Source organism: Ovis canadensis, chromosome 8 (genome assembly GCF_042477335.2).
Source record: "Ovis canadensis isolate MfBH-ARS-UI-01 breed Bighorn chromosome 8, ARS-UI_OviCan_v2, whole genome shotgun sequence".
In the NCBI taxonomy this organism is placed as follows: domain Eukaryota; kingdom Metazoa; phylum Chordata; class Mammalia; order Artiodactyla; family Bovidae; genus Ovis; species Ovis canadensis.
In genome coordinates this window covers 90274703-90300360 of record NC_091252.1, presented here as the reverse complement: position 1 = coordinate 90300360, position 25658 = coordinate 90274703, and the positions used below count along the sequence as shown (strand labels likewise).

Sequence of the window (25658 nt, the reverse complement as noted above, 5' to 3'; positions counted from 1 at the left end):
AAAGCTCATTCTAATATGTATGTGTAAGATGGATAGATGCAGAAAGAGGAAGAAGGTAGAAATATAGGGAGAAGAATAAAGATAGACGGGCCTGGTGATGGTTGTGGAGATGGAAAAATGCTTGGTGAAGAGTGTATGGTAGAAATTACTAAGGAGCAGGTGTAGTAAGTGAAGGACAAGGGAGCCCAAGAAAATGAGAAGAAAGGCTCTTGAGGGGCAACTGGTTTTTTCTCCTAAGAAAGACACCTGTCTGGATCAGTGTCGAGATGGAAAGGGCTGAGTAGACAGCCAGGAAGTACCAGCCTTCTCGTTAATTTTCTCATGACTTAAATGACTATTTTAGGCATAGACAGACTGACTCTTCTAGAAATGCAAATGAGGATTTTTTTTTCCCTTTTCCAATTAGAAGATAGGTGGGAGAGTTCCCAGGTTAATGTTACAGCCATTTGTGGTACTAGGAGGTCAGCAGAGAGCCATCAATAGGTGGCTGTCTATGGATCTGATCATCCTGGCCTCTTGTTTTCCAGGATTTCTGGCTTCTGTTCCAATGACTTACTCTTCCAGGAAGCCCTGATGTAACAAGTACATCATTCAAGATATCAAAATGGTTCTTCACTTTTTAAAAAAATTTTTTTCAGTGTTTGCTCCCAGTGGTGTTAGTGGTGAATCTGCCTGCCAATGGGAGGTAGACGTAAGAGATGTAGGTTTGATTCCTGGGTTGGGAAGATCCCTTGGAGGAGGGCATGGCAACCCACTCCAATATTCTTGCCTGGAGAATCCCATCAACAGAGAAGCCTGGTGGGCTGTGGTTCACAGGGTCGCCAGGAGTCGGACACGTCTGGAGCAGCTTAGCACACACAAAGTCCTAGGTGATGGGCTGAGAGCTGGGAAGGAAAAGATAAATACAGTGCAAACCCTTTCATCAAGAAAAGCCTGGGCTAAGGGCTGACAGACTTGGATTTGGACTTGTATATGCTCCTAAGGCAATGTGACAGTACTGCTATACAGCTGCATTTTAAACCTTATGGGGACTTATGCAGAATGGCTAAAGCTCTTGGGCTGTTGATCAACGCTGACTCCAGATGATAACTGTGTGTTTTGAAGGCGATCTATATAGTTGCATATTGCAGAGTCAACAAATAGAATCATAAAGGAACGTGGGAAAAGAGAGGAAACCATTATTAAGCATCAGCTAAGTGCCTGAGACCAACTGGGCAAATTCATGGGAATTGTGTCGCTTTGTCTTCACAAATGCCCCAGGTCCTAAATTATAATCACTTAAGAAATGCAGAAATTGAGACCTGATAGGAATGATGGTTTCCCCAAAGTCCCACACAGCTAGTTGGAAGCAGAAGCAGGATTTCAGTGTGTGTCCACAGTCCTTCTGCCACATGGTGTGGTTACAACTAAATGAGACAAATTAAGCATGGGTGAAAGAGGAAGTGGGAAAACGGAGTTTTGCTGCCTCTGTGAAAATACGTGTGTGACTCAGAGATTTCTGACAGCAGGACCCACAGTTTGTGCAGTCAAGGTCTGGAAATATTTCAGTTACTAGATGCAGGAGATTCTTTTTAACTCAATGACAGAGGCTTGCCATCATCCAAAAGCTGTAATAAGCATTTCTTTGAGCTGGTATATAGATATACCTATGAGAGCAAGGTGGCCTCTCTGAATGTTTGACACTGAAAACCAAATGTAGGTGAATCTCATTTATTTGGAAATTATCTATACCAAAAACTCATACGTCCAGCATATAGCAGAAATCAGCAAATCAGTGAAACTGTGAATAGTCAAATAGATATCGTAAACAAATAAATCCCATGCACTACAGTTTTTATTCCATTCAAAATGACCTGAAGCCCTCAATTTTTTTCTTATTGCATATCTGCTTTCCAAATCTATTGGAACATAGGAGAAATTTTTCATTAGTACTATTGAAAACAGGGAGAAATAATGTTAGACATCAAAGAATTAGACAAAAATATATAAAAAGCAGCTGTAAGAGTTCAGAGATCTAAGCATCAATTCAAATTATGGTCAAAGACCCTCAGGATCCTAGGAATTACCCTTTGTTGACTGAAAAAAAATGAACCCCCTAAAAATTGAGAATTATGTTTCATTCAGTGGACATTCTGAGGACTTCAAGCCCAAGGGACAAGACTCTCAGATCACTCTGAGGGACTGCTCCTAAGAGGCAAAGGGGGAGCCAGGATATATAGGAGTTTTTTACAACAAAGACTAGGTAATCGGGGCATCAAAAGATTACTGTTAATGAAAGAAAACCAGGTATCTCAAGTTAATGAATTTAGTGCTTTTCTATGTATGGGGAAATGCAGGAGTCTGGGATCACTGAAATATTCCTTTGATGTGCACCTCAGCTATCTAGGGCCAGTATCCTGTGCTTTTTCATCCCGCGTGTCCTCAGGGTGCACCACTGGGGGCAGCTTCAGGCATCCTGTTTCCATGCTGAGTTCCCTCAGAGCTCCCTGTAGGGGAGGCAGCAATGTGATGGCTTGATGGCTGTAGCATCCTTTGTTTACTGACAGGGCAGGTGGCATTGTTAATTCACACCTTGTACTATGCCCATGCAAGAAAGCAGATTTTTTTTAAAATTTTAATTTATTTAATTGACGGATATTGTTTAACAGAATTTTGTTATTTTCTGTTAAACATCAACCCGAATCAGCCATAGGTGTATATATGTCCCCTCCCTCTTGAACTTCCCTCCCATCTCCTTCTCCATCCCACCTGTCTAGGTTGATACAGAGCCCCTGTTTGAGTTCCTGAGTCATACAGCAAATTCCCATTGGCCATCTGTTTTACATATGGTAATGTAAGTTTCCATATCACTCTCTCCATACACCTCATCCTTTCCTCCCTTCTGCCCATGTTCATAAGTCTGTCGTCATGTCTGTTTCTCCATTGCTGCCCTGTAAATAAATTAATCAGTGCCATCTTTCTAGATTCCATATACATGCATTAGTATATGATATTTATCTTTCTCTTTCTGACTTACTGCACTCTGGATAATAGGCTCTAGGTTCATCCACCTCTTTAGAACTGACTATTGGCTGAGCAGCATTCCATTGTATCTACGTACCACAACATCTTTATCCATTCCTCTGCTGATGGATGTCTAGGCTGCTTCCATGTTCTAGCTATTGTAAATAGTGCTGCAATGAACACTGGGGTACATTTGTCTTTTTTGATTTTGGCTTCCTCAGGATATATGCCTAGTAGTGGGATTATTGGGTCATATGGTGGTTTTATTCCTAGTTTTTTAAGGAATCTCCATACCATCTTCTATAGTAGCTGTATCAATTTACATTGCCGCCAGCAGTGCAAAAGGGTTCCCTTTTCTCCACACCTTCTCCAGCATTTATTGTTTGTAGACTTTTTGATGATGGCCATTGTGACTGGTGTGAGGTGGTATCTCATTGTTGTTTTCATTTGCATTTCTCTAATAATGAGCGACGTTGAGCATCTTTTCATGTTTGTTCGCCATATGTATGTCTTCTTTGGAGAAATGCTTGTTTAGGTCTTTTTCCCACTTTTTGACTGGGTTGTTTGTTTTTCTGATATTGAGTTGTATGAATGGCTAGTATATTTTGCAATTTAATTCTTTGTCAGTTGTTTCCTTTGCTATTATTTTCTCCCATTCTGAGGGTTGTTTTTTCACCTTGTCTGTAGTTTCTTTTGCTGTGCAAAAGCTTTTAAGTTTAATTAGGTCCCACTTGCTTATTTTTGTTTTTATTTCCATTACTCTAGGAACTGGGTCATAGAGGATCTTGCTTTGGTTTATATCATTGAGTGTTCTGCCTATGTTTTCCTCTAAGAGTTTTATAGTTTCTGGTCTTACATTTAGATCTTTAATTGATAATGAGTATATGGCATTAAGGAAGTGTTATAATTTCATTAGTTTACATGTAGCTGTCCAGTTTCCTCAGCACCACTTATTGAAGTGCTGTTTTTGCCCCATCATATATTCTTGCCTCCTTTGTCAAAAATAAGGTACCCATAGGTGCATGGGTTTATCTCTGGGCTTTCTATCTTGTTCCATTGGTCTATATTTCTGTTTTTGTCTAGTACCATACTGTCTTGATGACTGTAGCTTTGTAGTATCATCTGAAGTCAGAAAGGTTGATTCCTCCAGCTTCATTCTTCTTTCTCAGGACTGAAGAAAGTGGATATTTCTAATGTTGACCCAGAGTCATTAATAGAAGATTAAACTACAGGCTACTTTTCTAAGTACATAAGAGGTATATAGTATATTCATAATATATATTCAGTTGTGTAAAAATAACTAACATAAAAAAAGTGCCATTGCTTAAAAGGTAAGAAATCAGCCATCTGAAAACTTATTAGTTATGCAAAGTAATTAATGTATACTGAGCAGAGCTGGTGCCTTATCATTTAACTATGAACTATGATTTCCAGCTACAACTTTTGCTGGCATAGGGGCAGGTGGCCCAGTGCTAATAACCTCCTGTTGGCCTGAAAGAGAAAGAGACTGAGAGGATAAACTCCACCTTGGCAGGGACACACCATGCTGCCTCAATTCCTGCTTCTTGCTGTAGTTACCACCTGGAGTAGTGGCTGCTGCTGCTGCTGTTAAGTTGCTTCAGTCGTGTCCGACTCTGTACGACCCCGTAGATGGCAGCCCACCAGGCTCCTCTGTCCCTGGGGTTCTCCAGGCAAGAATACTGGAGTGGGTTGCCATTTCCTTCTCCAGTGCATGCACGTGTGCTAAGTGGCTTTAGTTGTGTCCAAGTCTGTGCGATCCCATGGACAGCAATCCACCAGGCTCCTCTATCCACGGGGGGTGAGAGTAAATATCCCCAGTCAGTATTTAGTCCCTCTCCTGATCTTCCACCAAAGAAATTGGAAAGTAGGAACAAAGCCCCTTGCCCATGGCCTTCATGGAGTGGTGTCACCACATGTATACTATTCTCCCCAACACACTCATACAATGTCACAGCAGTAACTAATTTTCAAGTGTGTATTGAGTAATCGTATCGACAGCCTTTTGTTTTAGTTCCTTATTCTTGTCCTACTCTAGTTGTGCTAAAAGTACCAAAGTATCTGATGAAAATTCAAAAGAAGGCTGACTCACAAGGAAAAAAAAATAAAAGGGAGGGGCTTATATAATTTGCAAAGTGTATAATGAGTCTTCACACAGTACTGATTCTTAAGAGATGTTTTAAATGTCAGTTTTTTTTTCTCTTTCTGTCAGAGAAATGCTGACCCAAAGTTTCACAAAGTTGTTGAATGTCTTTTCAGAAGTTAAAAGTACAGACTTAAGAAATGGCTTTATTAGGTCAGGGCTGATGGTGACTTTTAATGTCAAGATGTCTATGAGACTTGTGCAGCTTCTAATATTCCTTTTTATTTAAAAGAAGATGCTTTAGTTCTCCAGTTAAGAGAAACCACTATTTCCTAGGCATAGTGTAGCTCGCAGTAAAATATTTGCAAACACTTTGTAAAATGCTGCCTAAACAATTTGTGTGTATCAGAGTTTTGACTTCTTCTATGCCCTGGACACTCTTGGCAATTGGAAGAAGCCTATGGATATTCTAGGATATTCTGGGTGGCACAGTGGTAAAGTATTTTGGGCTTCCCCAGTGGCTCAGATGGTAAAGAATCCTCCTGCAATGTGGGAGACCTGGGTTCTATCCCTGGGTTGGAAAGATCCCCTGGAGAAGGGAAGGGCTACTCACTCCAGTATTCTGGCCTGGAAGATTCCATGAACAGAGGAGCCTGGCAGGCTACAGTCCATGGAGTTACAAACAGTCAGACACAACTGAGTGATTTTCACACTTCACACACGGACCCTTATTCAGAATAATGGTTTTAAATGCATAAAACAAAATGCAAAGGACTACAAAGAAACCAGATATGTAAAAATATAATAATAAAAATGTGTGATATAGTAATATGTGTGCTTCTATATTAATGCATTAAATAACAATCCAGCAGCAAGTTTGGTGACATTTGAATGGTGGTGAGGAGCATAAGTGATATTTGGAGAGAGCTGCAATAAACCAGCTGGAGACAAGAACACCTGTGGTTTCTATGGGAAACAAAATCACAGACACTGATAATACTTCTGTGGTTTGTTGTCAGTGTATATATTTGAAGGAACTGTTAAATTTCAGTTAGAATTCAGTGAAACTGAAGGTATGTTTTCCCCATTTGAGTATATAGAATCCCAGAGTTCTGTTCACAGGACCCTCGGACAGTCCATGAGCCTCAAACTAAAGGCTCTTAGAAGAGGAAAATCATTCTCATGGAATTATGAGCATCGTTGAGATAGTTTCTTCAAAGAAATGTTTGCATATAATTTCCAAAGCAGTTATGAATATTTATATTTTTAATTTTAAAATGGAAATGTCATTAATTTATTCAATTATATTCTTTTTTTGGTTCATTTTATTTTTAATCTTATTTATTTATTTTTGGCTGTGCTGGGTCTTTGTTGGTGCATGAGGGCTTTCTCTAGTTGCAGCGAGTGGGGGGTTTACTCTCTAATTGTCTTATATGGGCTTCTTATTATGGAGGTTTCTCTTGTTGCAGAGCACAGGCCCTAGAGTGTGCAGGCTCAGTAGTTGTGGCTTTTGGGCCCTAGAGTGTGCAGGCTTCAGCAGTTGTGGCACACAGGCTCAGTTGCCCCACAGCATGTGAAACCTCCCTGACCAGGAAAGATTCTTCCCTGATCCAGCCTGTGTCCTCTGCATTGGCAGGAGGATTCTTAACCACTGGATCACCAGGGAAGCCCTCATTTATATTCTCGCTTATAATCTGACTTGTTTTTGAAACCATTTGAGGCAACTTGAAGAGATTGATACAGCAAACTACAATAAAACGGCAAGTTGGTGGATGAGAAAAAGGAAAATATTGGTATGAAATGTAAATGGTGTCTTGAAGTAAAGTTAATATACAAAGTGTATGTGGGAAGGTTCTAGACCTTTACGAGAGTACTGTGGCAAATTTGATTCTAAGTTTAACCTTCAATGTAAAGGGTAAGAAGCAATTAGCTATAGATTCATGATCACATCTCCTGACATGCCCAGCTCTCTTTCTACTAACACTAGAGAACAATTCTTCTGTAAGCTTTGCCTCATACTCACTGTCGTAGCTTGAGCTGCTGTAGCAAAATACCCTAGACCTGGTGGCTTAAATGACAGACACGTATTCCTCACAGTTCTGAAGGCTCACAAGTTCCATATCAAGGTGACAGCTTGGCTAGGCTCCGGTGCAGGCTCTCTTCCTGGCTTGCAGACGGCCACCTTCTTGATGTGTCCTCGTCCTCCCAGGGCAGAAAGAGGTGATTGCTTTCTTTTAGGTTCTTTTCTAAGGGCACTAATCCCATCATGAGGTTTTCATCCTTATGAGCTCTGAAAGGCCCATCTCCAAATAACCTTCACACTGGAGGTTAGACTTCAATCTGAATTTGGGGGCAGGGGGCCATGATTCAGTTCATAGCAACGATACACTGGGGAATGAAATTAACAGTACATTTGAAAACTTCCTTTGTTTTATTGGGGTATCTTTTACAATTTCTCATGTAAACCAATGACATGTTTCTACTGGCCCAGCTTACTTTAGTAATGGATTTTAAACTTTCTAGTATAAATTTTTTAAAAACATTTTGAAGGTATGAAGTATTGTTATTTTTTTATTTTTAGTATCACCTCCTTGGTGGCACTTGAAATGTAGATTAGTGATTATTAGCTTTCATGTGTCATAGACCAATTTGAGACTCTGATGAAAGCTGTAAATGCAGACACACATTAAATTCTGTATACAATTTCAGGGAATCACAGACCTCCTGAAGTCTCAGCACTCTAAGAGTAAATAACTCTGCAATATAGAGTAATAGATAGGCCTTTAGACATATTATATAAATATTGTTTACTGTAACTGAGCATTTGACATGGATTGAGAACCAGCCAGTTGGATTTAATGCTCTTGGCAAGCATGGGAATGCAGTTATTCCATGCTGCAGATTAAACAAATGCTTCAATAACTTGGAGAACAGGAAAGCTGTAGGCACACTTAACAAAATACAATGCTAATATTTCAAGGTTGGAGGGATGTCTGGCTCACACAGACCCTAGTCTTGTGCCCAAGATCCTCATGTTCCTTGGAGAACAGCACAAATCTCTGGCTACCACCATTTCATGGTCCCAGGAGAGGACGACCCAGACATGGACATAATCCTCAACTCCCTCTTCAACCCCTTCCCCCCTATCATTACCATTGCTCAACTGAGACCAGGCTGTAATGTGAGAAATTGGAGTTAAACAAGGTGCAAATATAATGCAGACTTACAAAAAAAAAAGTTCTAAGAAACTTGGTATTGAAAAAACATGTTAGAAATGACAATAAATTTCACATTTTAAAAAGCTGACAAAATACCAGAAGCAGCACATTAGTCAGAAAATTAAGGTTATTTAAAAACTAACAGCCTGACAGATCTCTGAAATACTTTGCCCCTACATGTTTAGGTGCCTGTTCATTGGTGGCCTCGTCACACGATAGTGATCTTAGAGTCATTTTTCTCTAGATAGCATAGAAAGATAATCCAGTCTGTCTGGCATAAGCTGATTGGAATTGTTTTCATTTTTACTGATTGTTCAAAAAACCTTCTTTGGGCTTCACAGCTTATTGCTGATAATGTCAAATTTTAGGGTTTCTCTCTCCTGTTTCATTCGACCGTGAGCTTTAAAATTTGGAAGGATTTTCCCCAAACTTGCTTCAGGTTTATTTGAAACCCTGTTTCCCTTCACTTGTCATAGACACAGAGAGACGCAGAGAGACCTATTTACGCTATGATATGATCTCTGGTCCTGAGCCATCATATGACTGTGCCAGGTGAGTTGGCCAGTGGAAAACAGAGTATTACTGGAAGTTATTACCACATTGAACAGCTGGCAGTAACCTAATTGTACAAAGAGAGTGCAAGCAACATATATATTCCAGCAACAACAAAACAAGTATATCCCTCTCTGTATGCCTGCTCTCTGAACTCGTAAGTTGCAGCTCAACCTCATAAGAGTTTTTTGCTCTCCTCTCTCCCAGGCGGCTCAGTGGTGAAGAATCTGCCCTGCAATGCATGAAATGCAGGTTCAATCTCTGGGTCAGGAAGATCCTCTGGAGGAGGAAATGGCTACCTGCTCCAGTATTCTTGCCTGAGAAATCCCATGGACCTGGCAGGCTACAGTCCATAGGGTCACAAAGAGTCAGACACGATTCTAAACTAAACAGTGAACAACCCTCCACCTACTCCAAGGGCTGCCAATATATATGGCTGTGGCCATTTTTGTAACACCTCCTTAGAACCTTCTAGTAAGTGTCCTCAGAGAGTTCAGGCTCAAGACAGCCAAGACAGAAAGATGAGGAAAATTTTTCTCCTCCTGATGATGCTGATAACCTTAATAGGAATTACTCATTTTCTATTGAAAGGAGAAGAGATATTCTTCACTCTTTACAGAAAGATTGCTCTCCATTTCTTTTGCTTTCTTTGGGCTTGCATCTTTTTTTTTTTTTTTCAGTTGAATTAACTGGGTGCAGTCAGTTTCTTGTATGAACAAATTAAAATGTTCTCTTGATTGGAGATGCTATAATTGATTATAATAACTCATGAAATGTTTGGGAAGTTAGAGTTAAGCTGTTGGCCTAAATTTAGTTTGTTATTAAGATGGTCTTTACAAACCAATTCTAAAAAGACATTTTGGGGACAGTTTAAGAAATTGTTAAATCAAGTGGTGTGTATGTGAAATATCATCATAGTATGTTTTCTAATATATCCCCAATGTTTTTTCTAAGAAAGTTTTTCTATATTTTCCATAGTTCTCTAGAACCAGTTGATCCTGAATCTGATGTTTTTCAGTGAATTTTGAGAGAAACAATCTTTGCTTTCTGTCATTATGTAGCTTTCCCCCTCAAAGAACACAGAAATGTTGAACAATGAACACTTGATATGGCACCAATCATTGAACCTTATAAGTTATTGGTCTTGTTCTCAAAAGCACTTCTGTGCTTTATGTGCTGCTTTCAAATGTTGAAAATGTCCATGTGGACTTTTACATTGTTCTGCACCCTAGGACCTCCTGCTCAAAAACCAAGATAAGAAAAGAATGCTCTTCAGAGCATTACGGCTCATTAGGGTGCTGTCCAAAATCTCATACATGCCTGATAAAGTTAGTGGAATGTCAGGGCCTCTGCTGTGATTAAAGGATCTAAATGTGACTTGTCAAGTAGCTCAAATATTAGCTCTAATCCCCATTTGCACAGAGCTCTGAGTTGAGGCTTTGTAGACACAAAGCTGTATGTATAGAATATCCCTGGTTACATTCCAAATTTTCCAAATGAATAGAAGAAAATGAAGCAGGAAAACACAACAAGTAAAGAGCGGGTTATCTCTGGAGTTGGGCTCATGGATGATTTTTGTTTTCTTTTGTTAATGTTTTTCTTTTGCATTTTAAATTTAAAACTATGTGAATATATATGTTTTACTATCAAAAACATAAAAAGTGGAATTGATGCTGTGCTTATGGGCAGAGCCACCTTGGAACAAGGACATGGTGGACAAACGTCCTGAAGATACTTTGTTCCTTTGAACACTCAATAATAGGCATCATGTCGGACTTGCCCATCAACTTCAGGTTTAAAAATATGCTCGTGGTTGTTGTTGTTGTTGTTTAGTCACTAGGTTGTGGTCTGACTCTTTTGCTACCCTGTAGACTGTAGCCCACCAGGCTCCTATGTCCATGGGATTTCCCAGGCAGAAATACTAGAGTGGGTTTCCACTTCTTTCTCCAGGGGATCTTCCCGACCAGGGATGGAATCCTCATCTACTGCATTGGCAGGTGGGTTCTTCACCACTGCGCCACCTGGGAAGCCCATGCTCTGGGTGTGGGCATGCATGCTCAGTCATTTCAGTTGCATCTGACTCTGCGTGACCCTATGAACTGTAGCCCACCAGGTTTCTCTGTCCATGGGATTCTCCAGGCGAGAATACTGGAGTGGGTTGTCATGCCCTCCTCCAGGGGATCTTCCCCACCCACCATTGCAGGTGGATTCTTTAGGGCTGAGCCACTGGGGAAGTCCATGCTGTTGGTAGGGGTGGTGAATCAGGAGCTTGCTCTTGCAAGAAAGGCCAAGCGATTAGAAATGTAGTGACTTTAGACCAACAGGAAAGAGAAGGGGAAAGCTTCTTGTATAACCTGCATTTAGCATCTGCATCTCGTTCATCCACCCTCCGTCCCACCATCAGGAGGTGAGTGGGGCAGGGTGTAGGTGGGAAGGTCCTGATAGCCTCTCCTACTTTAATGTTCCTTCTTTCCTGTAAACCACTGATACTGACATTCATGAACCAGCGTTTAATGCAGAATACCCACTGTGTTCAGAGAGAGGCACAGAAGAGGAGTCTTCCTAGGTCAGGAAGTTGACATAAGTGAATTTGTGCTCATGTGAGTTTCTAGGGTGTGTGTTGGAACTTTGGCGTTAGTGGTAAAGACCCCGCCTGCCAATGCAGGAGACGTAAGAGATGTGGTTCAATCCCTGGGTTGGGAAGATCCCCTGGAGAAGGGCATGACCATCTACTCTAGCATTCTTGCCTGGAGAATCCCATGGACAGAGGAACCTGGTGGGCTACAGTCCATAGGGTCATATAGAGTCAAACCCGACTGAAGCAACTTAGCATGCACGCATGCATGTTGAAACTTACGGGAGGGTGCACACAGGTAAAAGGTGTAATTTCAGCCTCTGGGAGGAGCAGAATAGGGAATGGTAAAGCTGAGAAGTGACTTCTGTGTTGTGTGTTTGTCTGTCTTCAGATCCTCTTCTGTGGCAGCTTCTTTCCCTGACCTCTCATGCCTGGCCCCCTGCTGCCTTCTGGCTGGTCCAAGACCTACAATAACTCACTGTCCAAATCGCTCTCTTCCCCTTTCTTTTCTTTCTCCCTGTGCTTCCTTTCATTCTCATCAAGTGTACCCAGAGTTCACAGCATATCAAAGCCCAGAAAAGTCTGAAAGTCATGAACTTTACTTCCTTCATGGAACACAGTCTCTTGAACCCCGTCAGGATGAGAGTTGGCCGACACAATTGGCAAAGTTACGCTGCAACCAACCAACCGCTAATGTATGTGTGCATGTCATAGCAGGGTCACTCCTGGCTGGCAGAGAGCATCTGGTGAACAACTGGGCAGCTTCAGAAAGGACTCAGAGGCATGTCCAGGTGCAGTGCATGGGGTCCAAGAGCCCTGGGAAAGAGGGGCTGAACTTATCTGCAGTTTTGGTTTAGACATGGCAGACTCGAGTGATGGAGAGAAAGCTTCCAAAAGCAGCTGGGCTAGAGGGGGCCCACAGCCTCTTCTACTTTAATGTTCCTTTGTCTTCACTCTAAACCACTGAGGCTGATATTCACAAGCCAGCATTTTATATGGAATACATACTTTGGTCAGGGAGAGGAAGAGAAGGCGAGTTTTTCTAGGTGCAGGAAGTGGACACAAATGAATCTGTACTCATGGGCATTTCTAAGGAGTGTGATGGAGCTTTAGGGAAAGAGAGCCCTGGGTACCTGGAAAAAGCTGAGATGAGGGAAGTTTGGCCTCATGAGAGGAGGTTGGGTTGTGGATGCAGAGGTCACTGACCTGGATCCTCCCTGTTCTCTACACCTCCCCACACAATCCCTCTTCCAGGGTATCTGGGTTCTGGAGAGAGAAATACAGTCAACTGAAAATGTGTGCCTGTATGGAGAGCCCTCATCAAAGTACTGATTAAAAACAGACATGTAGGGGGTTTGTTAGGGGTTTGGGGTAGCACAGGGAGCCACCTATGAGCATTGGGGTGGCAACTGTCCACAGAGTAGTGGACGCCAGCCAGGCCAGAGCTGCACATTTCAAGACATTCGTCTTCATCAGTACAATGGGAATAAAAACGGCATCAACTTTACAGAGTTGTTGTGAAAACTACATGATGAATGCATGTATAGCACCTCGCATAAACAAAAATGAAATAATAATCAGGGCTTAATAGACTTTGGCTATTAAGATTTTCTGGAGAAGGCAATGGCAACCCACTCTGGTACTCTTGCCTGGACGGTCCCATGGACAGAGGAGCCTGGTGGGCTGCAGTCCATGGGGAGGCTTCCCAGGTGGTACTAGTGGTAAAGAACCTGCCTGCCTATGCAGGAGATGTAAGAGGTGTGGGTTTGATCCCTGGGTCAGGAAGGTCCCCTGGAGGAGGGCATGGCAACCCACTCTAGTAATCTTGCCTGGAGAATCCATGGACAGAGGAGCCTGACTGGCTACAGCCTATAGGGTTGCAAAGAGTCAGATACGACTGAAGAGACTCAGCACACATGGACACTGTGATTTTCATTATTGTTTCGTTCTTTTTGTGAGATGCCTTCTCTCTGCTTATCTTCTACTTATTTTCAAGTAATTGCAGAGCATTGATTTTATTTGGTACAATAAAATGGATTTGGCCATGTTTTTGTTTTTAATCAGAGAAATTACTTCTTGGGATGTCATCGAAAAGGGTTAGAGTAATCCTAAAGTAGACCAGATTTGAGCAAAATTTTTAAAATGATTGTGAAATCTCCAGTTTGAATTTTTACTGAATAAAAAAAAGTTAGGCAGTAATGTCATTTTCTTTTTTCTCTAAGAAGATTGTAAGAATAACTAATAACATTTGGTGGAGGTTAATATAGTATTGAAAGCAGTCATTTGAACAGTTTTGAACTCATTTTCAAAGACATAATTGGAATAATTTTCAATAGACATCAGTCCTTATTTCTTAGGAAATGACAATGATTAAATTAACTGCAGACAGCTTCTCTTATTGTTGTTTGAAGACAATGGGAGTCTGTTGAGAATTGGTGGGGGGAAAATGGATGGTACATGTTTTATTAAAGACTTCACTGCTGAAACATTTTTCATCCACTCTTTCTGTCTGGCTGCAATTTATATATTCAAGGCATGGTCTTCAAATGCAGCTTTCTTTACTGTATTTGACCTACATAATGAATTCAAATGAAGGATAAGAATAATGCTTTTCCTAAGGCTAAGATATAGATTTTTCTTGCAGGGGGTGCATGATATGCCAACTCAGAAAGAAAATGATGTTACCGTTGCAGCATTCTGTGGAAGTTGAAAGGAGAATTTTGTTCCTTCTTTGGGTATTTTCAGGATTCTGTCTCTGCTTCCTTATGACACTGAGCACTGGATAAGGGTGAAATATCGCACTCATTATTCAGGCATTTGAAATTACCCTGTTCTTTTGAAATGAGATATTCAAAGCGTTGAGTGTCAGAGAAATTGTGCCTGGGTGGAAGAGTAAATGGATCTTAATCTGTCCTCTCAGTGTGAGGCTTTCTGGAGGTGGTGAAGTGGTTTTAACCAGTGGAAAATAGCACCCAATTTCTTTAAGATCTTCCTAAACTCAAAATGATTTCATCAGTACATCTGAGTCCAAATATCACCCAGATAAGCATCTGCAGTCACATTTACCTAGACATGGGTGGTATTACTTTTTAAATTTCAGTATTACTATAAAACTTGTCTGGCTTTTACGCCCATGAGTGCTCTTGATGGGAAAACCTGTTTGTGCTGTTTCCGGCTGGAATGTCTGCCTAGAGATCCATCCTCCTGGCTCTGAGCAAGTTACATGCACTGATACCCCAACTTTTCTTGAGTTGGCCTTCAACCAAACAATACTAGGATTGTGAGGTCCAAGAGTAAAAAAAATTTTTTTTACAACTGATTTAATATATCATTTCTAAGAAGTTCTTGTACAAATGCTGATTACCACAGCAGTGAAACAGTGCTGTTTTCACTGCTTTGAAAAGCAGAAGGAAGTGACATGGAGTCTTGTTGTGGGGAGAAAGATGGCTGGCTTACTGCTAGGTGCACCAAATACAAACATGAACAGAAGCCAGTGACTTGGCATTCAGTACCGCTAACATTCATCTACTTTTACATTGCTTCTGGTGAGCTGTTATAATTTCAAATCATTGTACTTGGAAAATATTTAGATAAAACATAACATCACATTACCTTGCAGTTTAAAATAACAAAACTAGAAATTTAAGCCACGAAGTGTGAGCAAAGTGCAGTGCAGCCTGTGGAAGAGGAAAAAAGGATGTCTGGTTGTGTTTGATATGAAAATGGAGGACTTTTTACTGTAGTGATGGACTAGATATTGTCATATTAAGTGAAGTCAGACAGAGGAAGGCAAATATCATATGATATTACTTGTATGTGGAATATAAAATATGATACAAATAAACTTACTTACAAACCAGAAATAATCTCACAGACATAGAAAACGAAGTTGTGGTTGTTGTCATTACAGTTAGAAAGTTGCTATTTTGTTGCCTTTTCTTGGGGTTGATGTGGTAGGACGTTGACCTCCTCCCATGCAGTTGTCCTGGCAGAAATCTGATGACCACTTTCTTGACTTTTTCTTGTACAGATCTGAAGCAACGGAACTGGAACAAGGACCCTCATAGCTTTTTGGTATGTAATTGAGAACTTTTCAGAACTAATTCTTTCTCTTAGTGATATCTGTGACTTGAACAGCCTGTACTCTACTTTGTTATTCTAATTTGTGAAGCAAGTTGTAATAGCCTAGGTATATTTATTCCCATGGTAGGATTAATGCAGAGAGAAGCTAATAGAATTAATAGATAACCAGTTGTATTTGGTCCTCTGGATTTTCTTGAGGACCTGAAAATGGATTCTTGATAGTGATTACTTTTCAGTAAGAGAGCTGTTTAGCAAAATAGTTTATTTATGGAATTATCTTGTTTGATCCCTTTAGTGGTCAGGAATGTACCATAACTATCAAATACCATAAAACGATAATTATGTGAAGAATCTATTTTATAAGAAACTAGATGCCCACATATAAATTACCACCATTTCTCAGAGCCCTTTTCATCTTGTAGAGCTGAAACTTTCTGCCCATTAAACAATAACTCTCCCCTTTCCTCCTCCCACCAGCCCCTCCCACCAGTATAACAAGCGTTATTCTTCCTATCTCATGGTTTTGATTACTCTAAATATTTCATATAAGTGGAATCATACAGTGTTTGTCTTTTTGTAACTGGTTTATTTCTCATAACATAACGTCCTCAGGGCTTTTATGTTGTAGCATTTTGCAGAATTTCCTTCCTATTTAAGACCAAATAATATTCCATTGTGTGTATTTTGCTTATCCATTCATCTGTTTATCGGTTGCATCCATATTTTGAGCTATTGTGGATAATGCTATTATAAACATGGATGTACAAATATTTCTTTGAGCTTCTGCTTTCAATTCTTGTGACTACATACTCAGAAGTCAAATTGATGAACTGTATGGTAATCCTATTTTTAATTTCTTAAGGCACCTCTGTATTGTTTTCCACAGCAATTGTTGTCATTTTACTTTCCCACCAGTAGTCTTCACAGAGTTTTTAAGTACAGAATGCTTTTCTAATTATTTTGATGTATTCCTACTGGGCAGTGAATATTGTGAAGTTTTGTGTGAATATATTTTGAACACAGATGTATTTTTTCTTGTTCTTTTTTTTTTTTTTTTTGCTGTGCCTATGAATATTATGTTCTAAGACCTACTCAATGTTAATTTATGTTTCCAGGTGATTCAGAATGTCAATAGAGTTTTTCCAGAACAGAAATATGTAGGGCCAAGTCTCAGACTTCTAATGGAAAAACAACTTAGACTCCAAGGATTTCTTGACTTATTTTAAAATAGACTCTATGTTAAAATCTGTTCTGGCAGTGAAGGAGTAGTTACCACATATGTTTCTTTCTTCTTGAAGACTTGTAATTCTTTTGTACAAAATATACCATTTTGACCCTGGAGGAGGGCATGGCAATCCACTCCAGTATTCTTGCTTGGAGAATCCCATGGACAGAGGAACCTGGAGGGTTACAGTCCATATGGTCACAAAGAGTTGGGCACAACCGAAGCAACATAGCGTGCATGCATGCATACCAGTGTGAACAGGGGTAGGGACTAAATTTCAAAGAGACAGTGGCTAGCTGAGGAATTACTTACATATTCTTTGAAACAGAATCTGCAACCTCTTCAAATTATTGAGGCTGCAGGTTAACATTGGGGCTGTTATTTTAACTGGTTAATGATATTTGTGCTTTCTTAAATTTTGGTTCAAAATATGAATGTAGCTTTCTAAGGACAGAATCTGATTCTAAAACTGATAGGTATTCGCTGAATATTTTGAAATCATTTGAGATTACTTGCACAAATTAATGGACCATTTTCCCAGAAAACATTCTGCATTTATTGTTTGTAGAGAGTGAGGAAAAGGGGGAGGAGAGAAATAAGCTTACTCAGGAAGCAAAACAGTTCTTATTTCAGACATTTTTTTCTGAGCTTATGGTCCTCAGTAGAAATGTCAATGTCTTTGCTAATCAAACACCTTCTACTAACGTGTTCAAAAAAGGGATTAACTACCTTGGGTATATGTCAGTTTACTTTACAAGAGAAAAATTTACACCTAACTTAAGTAAATTAGAGAAGTCTTTTGTTAATGGTTAGAAAGGCAAAATAACCCTTATCAGGCCATGCTAGGCTGTGCCATGGTAGCAGATTAACTCTGAAGGCTCAGTGGCTTTACACAAGAAACTTTAATTTCTTATTTACACTGTATATTCAATACTAGTTGGCATGAGAAGGGGAGGGCTCCCCTACTCCACACAGTCACTCAGGCATGTAAGCTGATGAAGCTCCACCCCTTGTGGCATCACCATGGCAGCAGGTGGCCTCAGGGTTTGCTGTGACAGCAGAAGAGAGCACGTGGAGGACTCACACTCGTCTCCAGACGGGAGGTGTTGCACATCACCTCCACTATCGGCCAGAACTAGGCATATGGCCGCTGCTCACCACATGGGGCTGGAAGTCTTCTTCGGGGGGCAGAGAGGAGAGGAAAACCAGTTACAGTGAGCACCAGTCATTTCTTCTTTGATGAATTTTGCTGGAAATCCTTGTACTTGGCACATATATGAAACAACTTTCTAATTCTGTCACCTCTCTAATTCTTTATATTTTAATATGCTTTCCTTTGGTGAGCAATTTTAATCTTTTAAAATTAATTTCATGTTTTTTTACTTGCTGACTTTAGGTTGGGGAAAATAGAGCAAGTATTACTGACAAGGAATTTAGGGATGATATAGATATAATAGACCAGAGAAGGTGATGGCACCCCACTCCAGTACTTTTGCCTGGAAAATCCCATGGACGGAGGAGCCTGGTAGGCTGCAGTCCATGGGGTCGCGAAGAGTCGGACACAACTTCACTTTCACTTTTCACTTTCATGCATTGGAGAAGGAAATGGCAACCCGCTCCAGTGTTCTTGCCTGGAGAATCCCAGGGATGGGGGAGCCTGGTGGGCTGCCGTCTATGGGGTCGCACAGAGTCGGACATGACTGAAGCGACTTACCAGCAGCAGCAGATAAAATAGACAATGGGAAAAAATGGCCCTCGAATGTTTAGATGTCTATAGACTCTATTTGTTTTATTAATAATATCTATTATTTCTTCTAAACAAAACCATTACTTGAAATTAAATGTAACTCTAAACACAGAGGTTTGATTGCAAAATTAATTCATGGGATATCAAGCAAGGAATTTGAAACTAAGAATAGTTTTGATAGGTTGTCTTTCATAATTTTTTCCCATTATTCAGCTTTCCCTGAATCTTAATATCATGGTTTTCTCCTTTTCACTTTATTAGAGTATTTTACCAGGCAATACTTTTATATAGTGTACATGGGGAATAAACATGTCTGAAAAGGTATTTTGACCTCATGATTGATTGTGTGTTTGACTAGGTATTGAATTTTATGGAGAAAATTTATTTTCGCTTAGAACTTTCAAGGCAAAGCTCCAGTATCTTTGACATCCCATGTTGCATATGAGAAAACTGATGTCATTCTTATTTTGTTTCTGTGTAGATAATACCTTTTAATCTTGTCTATAAACGTTAAGAATTTCCTGTATCTCTTAGGAATTCTGAAATTTCATAAGACATGTCCCTGGTGGCTCAATGGTAAAGAATCTGCCTGCCGGTGCAGGAGGCGCAGGTTTCATTCCTGGGTTGGAACGATCCCCTGCTGAAGGAAATGCGGCCCACTCCAGTGTTCCTGCCTGGGAAAGCCCGTGGCCAGAGGAGCCTGATGGTCTACAGTCCATAGGGTTGCAAAGGGTCAGACACAGCTTAGCAACTAAACAACAAGATTCCAGTGCGCATCTTTGGGAACATATCCGATTCAGCATTTCGCGGCAGTGGAAGATTTTTTTCCCTCTTTGTGTTCTGCTTCCCACTCTTTTGGTTTCATTTTCTAGTCTCTCTACCAGGTAACCAAGATGGCCGCTGTTAACTCCAGGCTTGTGTTGTGTCATGACTAAAATCCCAGGAATAAAAGGACAAATCTTAACCTAATACTCCCAGAAGAATTTCCTCAGTAGCCTGAGTTGGTACTCCTTTCTGAATGGGTCATTGTGTCAAAAAAGTTAAGTATTTTGGTCCATCTACTTCTTACCACCTCTACTGCTTCTGCTTGGGCTCAAGACATTCTCGCATCTTCTTGGGATGACCTCAGGCAAATTTTAACTAGTTCCTCAGTTTATATTCTCCCTCCCTTCAGTCTCTCTCAGTGTTAGAGCCAGAGCTGCTAATGTGTTTGTCAGATCAAAACCCTGCAAAACCTGCCTGTTTCATTTCAAGGAAAGCTAGAATCTTCAACCATCACTTGAAAGACCGCCAAGATCTAAAAGATGATACAAGAGAGATGAGGGATGCAGATCACGGAGGGCCACATGGACAGATTTGTACCCTGTCATAGAGCTGATGAGAGGCCTTGGAAGGGCTTTTAATTGATGAGTAACATGGTCAGATCTTAGAAAGGTTTATCTGTAGCAGGATTGAAGATGAAATGGAAACATAGGAACCAAGATAGGGGGAATCAACTAAAGTGGTCCAGGCCAGGTGATGATGGGATGAACTACACTTTGAAGTAATGAGAATGGAAAAGAGATCAATTTCTATCAGTGATGCTAACAAAGGAGAATCAGTTGGTCTTTGTCACTATATATGACCTTAGTTCAGACCCAGTACTCACACCTACTAGATTTATGTAATTTATATAATTTATATAATTCTCAATTCAAATTTCATTTTAAATTTAAAATAAAAATGATAATTCCTAATGCAAAAAAAAGAAAAAAAAACAACCACCAAGACCTGCATGCTGTGACCTCCCATGACCCCTCTGACCTCATCTGCTGTGCTCTCTTTCCATTCCTTACTCAGCCTACACTGTTGGACTCCTTGTTATGCCTCAACAGGCCAGACACACACCCAATCCCAACCTGGGGCCACTGCATTGACCGTTCCCTAAACCTGGGCTGCTTCACCCTCGAGTAGCCATTGGCTGTTCCTTGACGTCTTTCAAGTCTTTACCCAAATGTCAGCTATTTAGTGAGTCCATTTCTACTCATCTATTTAAAAATCACAACCCTCTGTGATACTCTGTATTATTTTATTTTTCCCTGTTTATCTCCACCTGATATACCATTTGTTTTACTTACTTATCTTGTTTGTCTGCTCCCACGTTTGTAGATCCCTTGAGGGCAGGAGGTTTTATCTGTTGTGTTCAATATTGTATCTTCAGTCTGTTAGACTGCCTGGCATATGATCAGCCAGTACCTATTTGCTGAATGAATGAATGGTTGGCAAACCTAAGCCATATACTTGCTCCTGTGTGGGAATGTCGAGCCATATGATTAACAGAGTCACACTGAAGGGAAAGAGGCAATTTCTTGAAGTAAAAGATGCCGGTCAGACAAAAATTAGTAAATAGTCAATAAAAGATCCTTCTAGTGAAGGATTTGAGAAATGGGGGCCTGTATTTAAAGGGCCTGAGATTAATAGGTGGAAGAAAGCAGCAGATCTGAAACCAGATGGTAATTTTCCAATTTGCTTGATTTTTGAATTGTATATGATATAATTAGTTTTTAAATGTTAGGCAATTTTGCCTCAAAAATTATAGGGAAAATAATTTTCTCTGATTTTATGAATAATTTATTTCATTTTCAATTATATTTTTACTCCCACTGATCAATGTATGGAAAAATGTTAGACTTTGGCAAAGAATATTTTATTTCTTTCAGGAGAGCAGATTCCAAGATGGATAATTGGGTAATATCTCTATATTAGATTTTTTCTTAACTATTTTTCTGCATTTGAATGACATTTTTTGATGTTAACAATTTCAGGCTGAATAATTGGTAGGTTAAGAGCTATAACTCAGGAGCTTTTATTTGCATCTAATTTTTCCCCCTTATCAGTCTTGTTGAATTTCTACTTTACTAATTTTTGTTTAAAGAATTAGCTTTGTGTTTTATTAATCTTCTCTATATTTTCCTATTTTATTGATTTCTGCCTTTATTTTTGCTATCTCCTCCTTGGGTTTGTTATTTTGCTATTTTTCTAGTTTCTTTGTTAAGCTCTTAATCTGTTTTTATTCCTCTTGTGGTTTGATAAATGAATTTAAGGTATAAATTTTCCTTTGAAAAATGCTTTAGCTGTGTTTCCTACAACTTTTGATATGTAGTGTTTTTGGTGATGATAAATTCCAATTATTTCCCATTTTCTTTTTAATCCATTAAAATTTTCAAATATTTTTAAGGTTAAATTTTTATCTTTATATAGGGGTATAGTTGGTTTACAGTGTTGTGTTAGTTTCAGGTATACAGCAAAGTGGCTTAGTTATATGCATGTACACATATCCATTCTTTGTCAGATTCTTTTCCCACATCAGTTATTGTTTCGTAGAATACTGAGTGGAGTTCCCTGTGCTATACACAAGTCCTTGTTGATTATCCAGTTTTTTCTTTAAGTAATGCAAGTTTTAGTATCCAGACATACAGACTTTTTAAAGCTATGTTTTCATTATTAGTGGCATTAGTCACTCAGTCGTGTCTGACTCTTTGCTACCCCATGGACTATAGCCTGCCAGGCTCTTCAGTCCAGGGAGTTCTCCAGGCAAGAATACTGGAGTGGGTTGCCATTTCCTACTCCAGGAATTTTCTCAACCCAGGGATTGAACCCGGGTCTCCCATATTGCAGGCAGATTCTTTACCATCTGAGCCACCAGGGGCTAAAGTTTTCACTATTAATTTCTATAATTAATGCATTGCAGTCAGAGAACATAGTCTGTGTTAAATTGACTTTGTGAAATGTATCAAGACTTCTTTGTAATATAGTACTTTTATCAATTATTGACAAATATGGTGTATTCTGAAAATGAGCTTTTATCCTTTGTTTCTCAAGTATAGAATTTTGTGTATATAAATTTGCTAATTTGTATCATCTACATTCTGTTTATTTATTGTCTGCTTAAGCTATTGATATAGTTTAATGTCAATAAACTATGACATTTTATTTGTGTTATCTATAACATATATATAATTGTTAAGTTATATATTTCTCTTTCAAGTTCTGAGTTGTGGTTTCTTAAGACAATGTATTTATCTGTTTATGTTGGTTATATTTTCCAGTCTTAGTTTTTGTTATAAAAGTATACATTTATCATGAATTTTATATTTTCAGATATTAAAATTGTCATCACAGCTTTCTTTTAGTTTATGTTTGCCTGGATATCTATCTTTTAATTTAACATGTCATATCCTTTTTAGATAACATATTGCTAATTCTTACATTTTATTTTGAAATAAAACTTATATTAAATATAACATTAACAGAGAAGAGTGTGCAAAACTAATTTGAATAGCTTGATTTATCACACAGAAAAAATTCTTGTAACCACTACTTGAGTCAAGAAAGGATACTCTTGGGACCCCAGGACACCTTTTGTGCCCCTTCTAATAAATAATCCCTGCTTTCTTTTAAAGGTAACCATTTTCCTGCCATTTGTGATCCTTGCTTCCTTGCATTTCTGTATAATTTTATGACCCAAGTGTACTTTGCTAAACACTGAGGTCTAGTTTTGCCAGTTTTATTATTTTGTATAAAAAGAATCATGCCATTTATCTTCCTCGATATCCGATTTCTTTCTCTCATTATAAGACTGTGAGATGAGTTACCTCCTTTTTATTGCTAAGTAGTATTCCATGTGTGACCAATCCACAGTTTATTTATCCACTTTCCTGTTGGTAGACATTTGGATTTTTAAAAACATTTTGCTATTATCAATAAAGTTGCTAGAAACCTTCTTATATACGTTTTCAACTTTTGTGTGCATGCATATCTGATGCACGTATACTTAAGAATAAAATTGATGGGTCATGGGCTGTACTGGTTAGCTTTAGCAGATTTTGCCAGTTAGGTTGTCTTAATTCACACTTCCAGCAGCAGTGTTTGATTGTTTTCATTGGCTTTACAGTGTACTGGCTATTGTCAGTCTTCTAAAATGTCATGATTTTGATGGATGTTTAATGATGTTTCTTTGTAGGTTTGCCTTTCATTTCACTGATTGTTAATGAGGCTTAGCACCTTCTCATACATATATTTACTAATTGATATCCTCCTTTGTGAAATGCCTAAGACCTTTTTCATTCTTCTTTTGGGTTTTTCTGTGTTTCTGACTGATTCATAGGAGTTCTTTATGCATTTTGGTATATAGCCTTGTATAGTTTATATATACTGCACATATCTTTTCTCATTCATTTTCTTGCTTTTACTGTCCCTAATGTTGTCTTTTGGAAAATGTAAATTCTTAATTTTAGGGTTCCAACTTACCAAGTTTCTCCTTTATGATTAGATAACGAAATGACAGTATTTTCAATAAATGATGCTGAGACGATTAGTTATTAATTTGAAAAATAAAACTAACCAGAATCAAAATTCAATTGCAAGTAGATTATAGATCTAAAATGAAAGACAAAACAACAAAAATTTTAAAATAAGAGGTAAAATAATATCCTATGGCTGTAAGATATAAAAATAACAGCAACGAAAAAGCACTAACTGTAGTCATCTTTGCAACTGAGTCCTCTAATTAATGAATGTGACCTAGCCTTCCATTTCTTTAGATGTTCTTACATTTCTTCCAATAATGTTTTATAGATTTCCTCATAGAAGTATTACACATCTTTTGTTAGATTCATTCCAACAGATTTGGGGTTTAATGATGTTGCTATATGCATATCTTCTTACAAATTTTATTTTCATGCTTTTTGTTGCTTGAATGTAGAAAGTTATTAGTTTTTACGTACTGGGCTCGTATCTAGCAAGCCTTCTACATCCACTTTTAGTTTAAATAATTTGTGTTGATTCTTTTCCACGTGTAAAATCATTGTTGTTGTTCCACAACAACATGTAAAACCATATTTACTGAAAATAGATGATCTTAATTTCTTATTTTTTAATTATTGTAATTCTTACTATTTTAAAATGAGCACCTCTGACACAATGTTGAGAATCATTAGTATAGTCCTAATATCCAAGAAAAGGTTCAAGATTCTGCTATCAAATACGCTGTGGAGGAAAGAGCTTGTTGAAAATGATGGAGGACCTCATTGGTTTGCCCATGACAGAATTTGGGAAGGGCTGGCTTGGCTTGGCTTGGGAAGCCTGGCATGCTGCAGTCTACGGGGTTGCAAAGAGTCAGACATGACTGAATGACTGAGCTGAACTGAACTTGCTTGGCTTGGCTGTTCATCTGTTTCATGTGGCTTCAGCTGGGGTGGTTAGGACAGGAGGACCCACTTCCAAGACCACTTTTTCAATGACACATCTGTGTTCTTGCTTCTCCTGGCACTTTGTTCTCCTGGGACTCCACATGACTTGGCTTTTCCTGGTACTGCAGTCTCAGAGTGAGTGGACTTTGTAAATGTTGTCTGGTTTCCTCAAGAACGAGTGTTTCTTTTTCAGAGCTAAAATTCTACAAGTTGGAGTCCATGCATTCATACAGATTTAAATTTAACTTATCTATTTAATTAATAAAACATTTCCAAACATTGGACATAACCAAATTTCAGTAAAATGGTGTCAGGAATAGGTAAACAATTCCTTACTTTCTTGTGATGACAAGACTTTTACTTTTGAGGTTAAAATTATCTAGGGCAGTGGGAGGGTGGCAGGTGCATGTATAAGTTGAATGTGAGAAGATGGGTATAAAACTGTGTAGGTGAGGTGTGGGTGAGAAGGGAGTATGAAATGAAGAGAGCGGGCAGGCCACAGGAAGCTGGGCAGACCACAGGAAACTGGCTGGAAAAAAAAAAAAAAGCTTTTCTTAATTAAAAGCAAGAATAAAACAACCCAAAGGCAATGGAAAATCTCATACATAAGGTCTGTGAAGAGGTGGAAACCAAAAATAAGCACACATGTGTTCAGAGAAATACAAGTGGCTGGTCAATTACATTCTACTCTCATTTTTGTGTTATTTCTCAGGACTTTATGTCAATGATAGTCTAATTAAAAAAAAACACACTCACAAAAAAAGAGCAAAAATTTCCTATAGAAATGAACATAAAATGTTTTGTAAAACTTAGATATCCAGCTTTATGATTCCAGTAGTTTAAAAAACTGCTCAATTGAAATCTAAAGCATGTTAAATTAGAGAGTCAGAATGATCTTTGAGTCTGTCTCTGGTCTCAAGCTCA

At 38.9% G+C, this 25658-nt stretch overlaps 1 protein-coding gene across 18 annotated transcripts in view; it reads left to right on the top strand.

The window, feature by feature from the left end:
• The window catches only part of IPCEF1 (interaction protein for cytohesin exchange factors 1), a 172277-nt gene that overhangs the window by 29143 nt on the left and 117476 nt on the right, over window positions 1-25658 (top strand). For all 18 annotated transcript variants that reach the window (XM_069598752.1, XM_069598766.1, XM_069598769.1 and 15 more), the window contains one exon: window positions 15480-15523. The gene's annotated coding sequence lies outside the window, so the exon portion shown is untranslated. The remainder of the gene's footprint in view (window positions 1-15479; window positions 15524-25658) is intronic.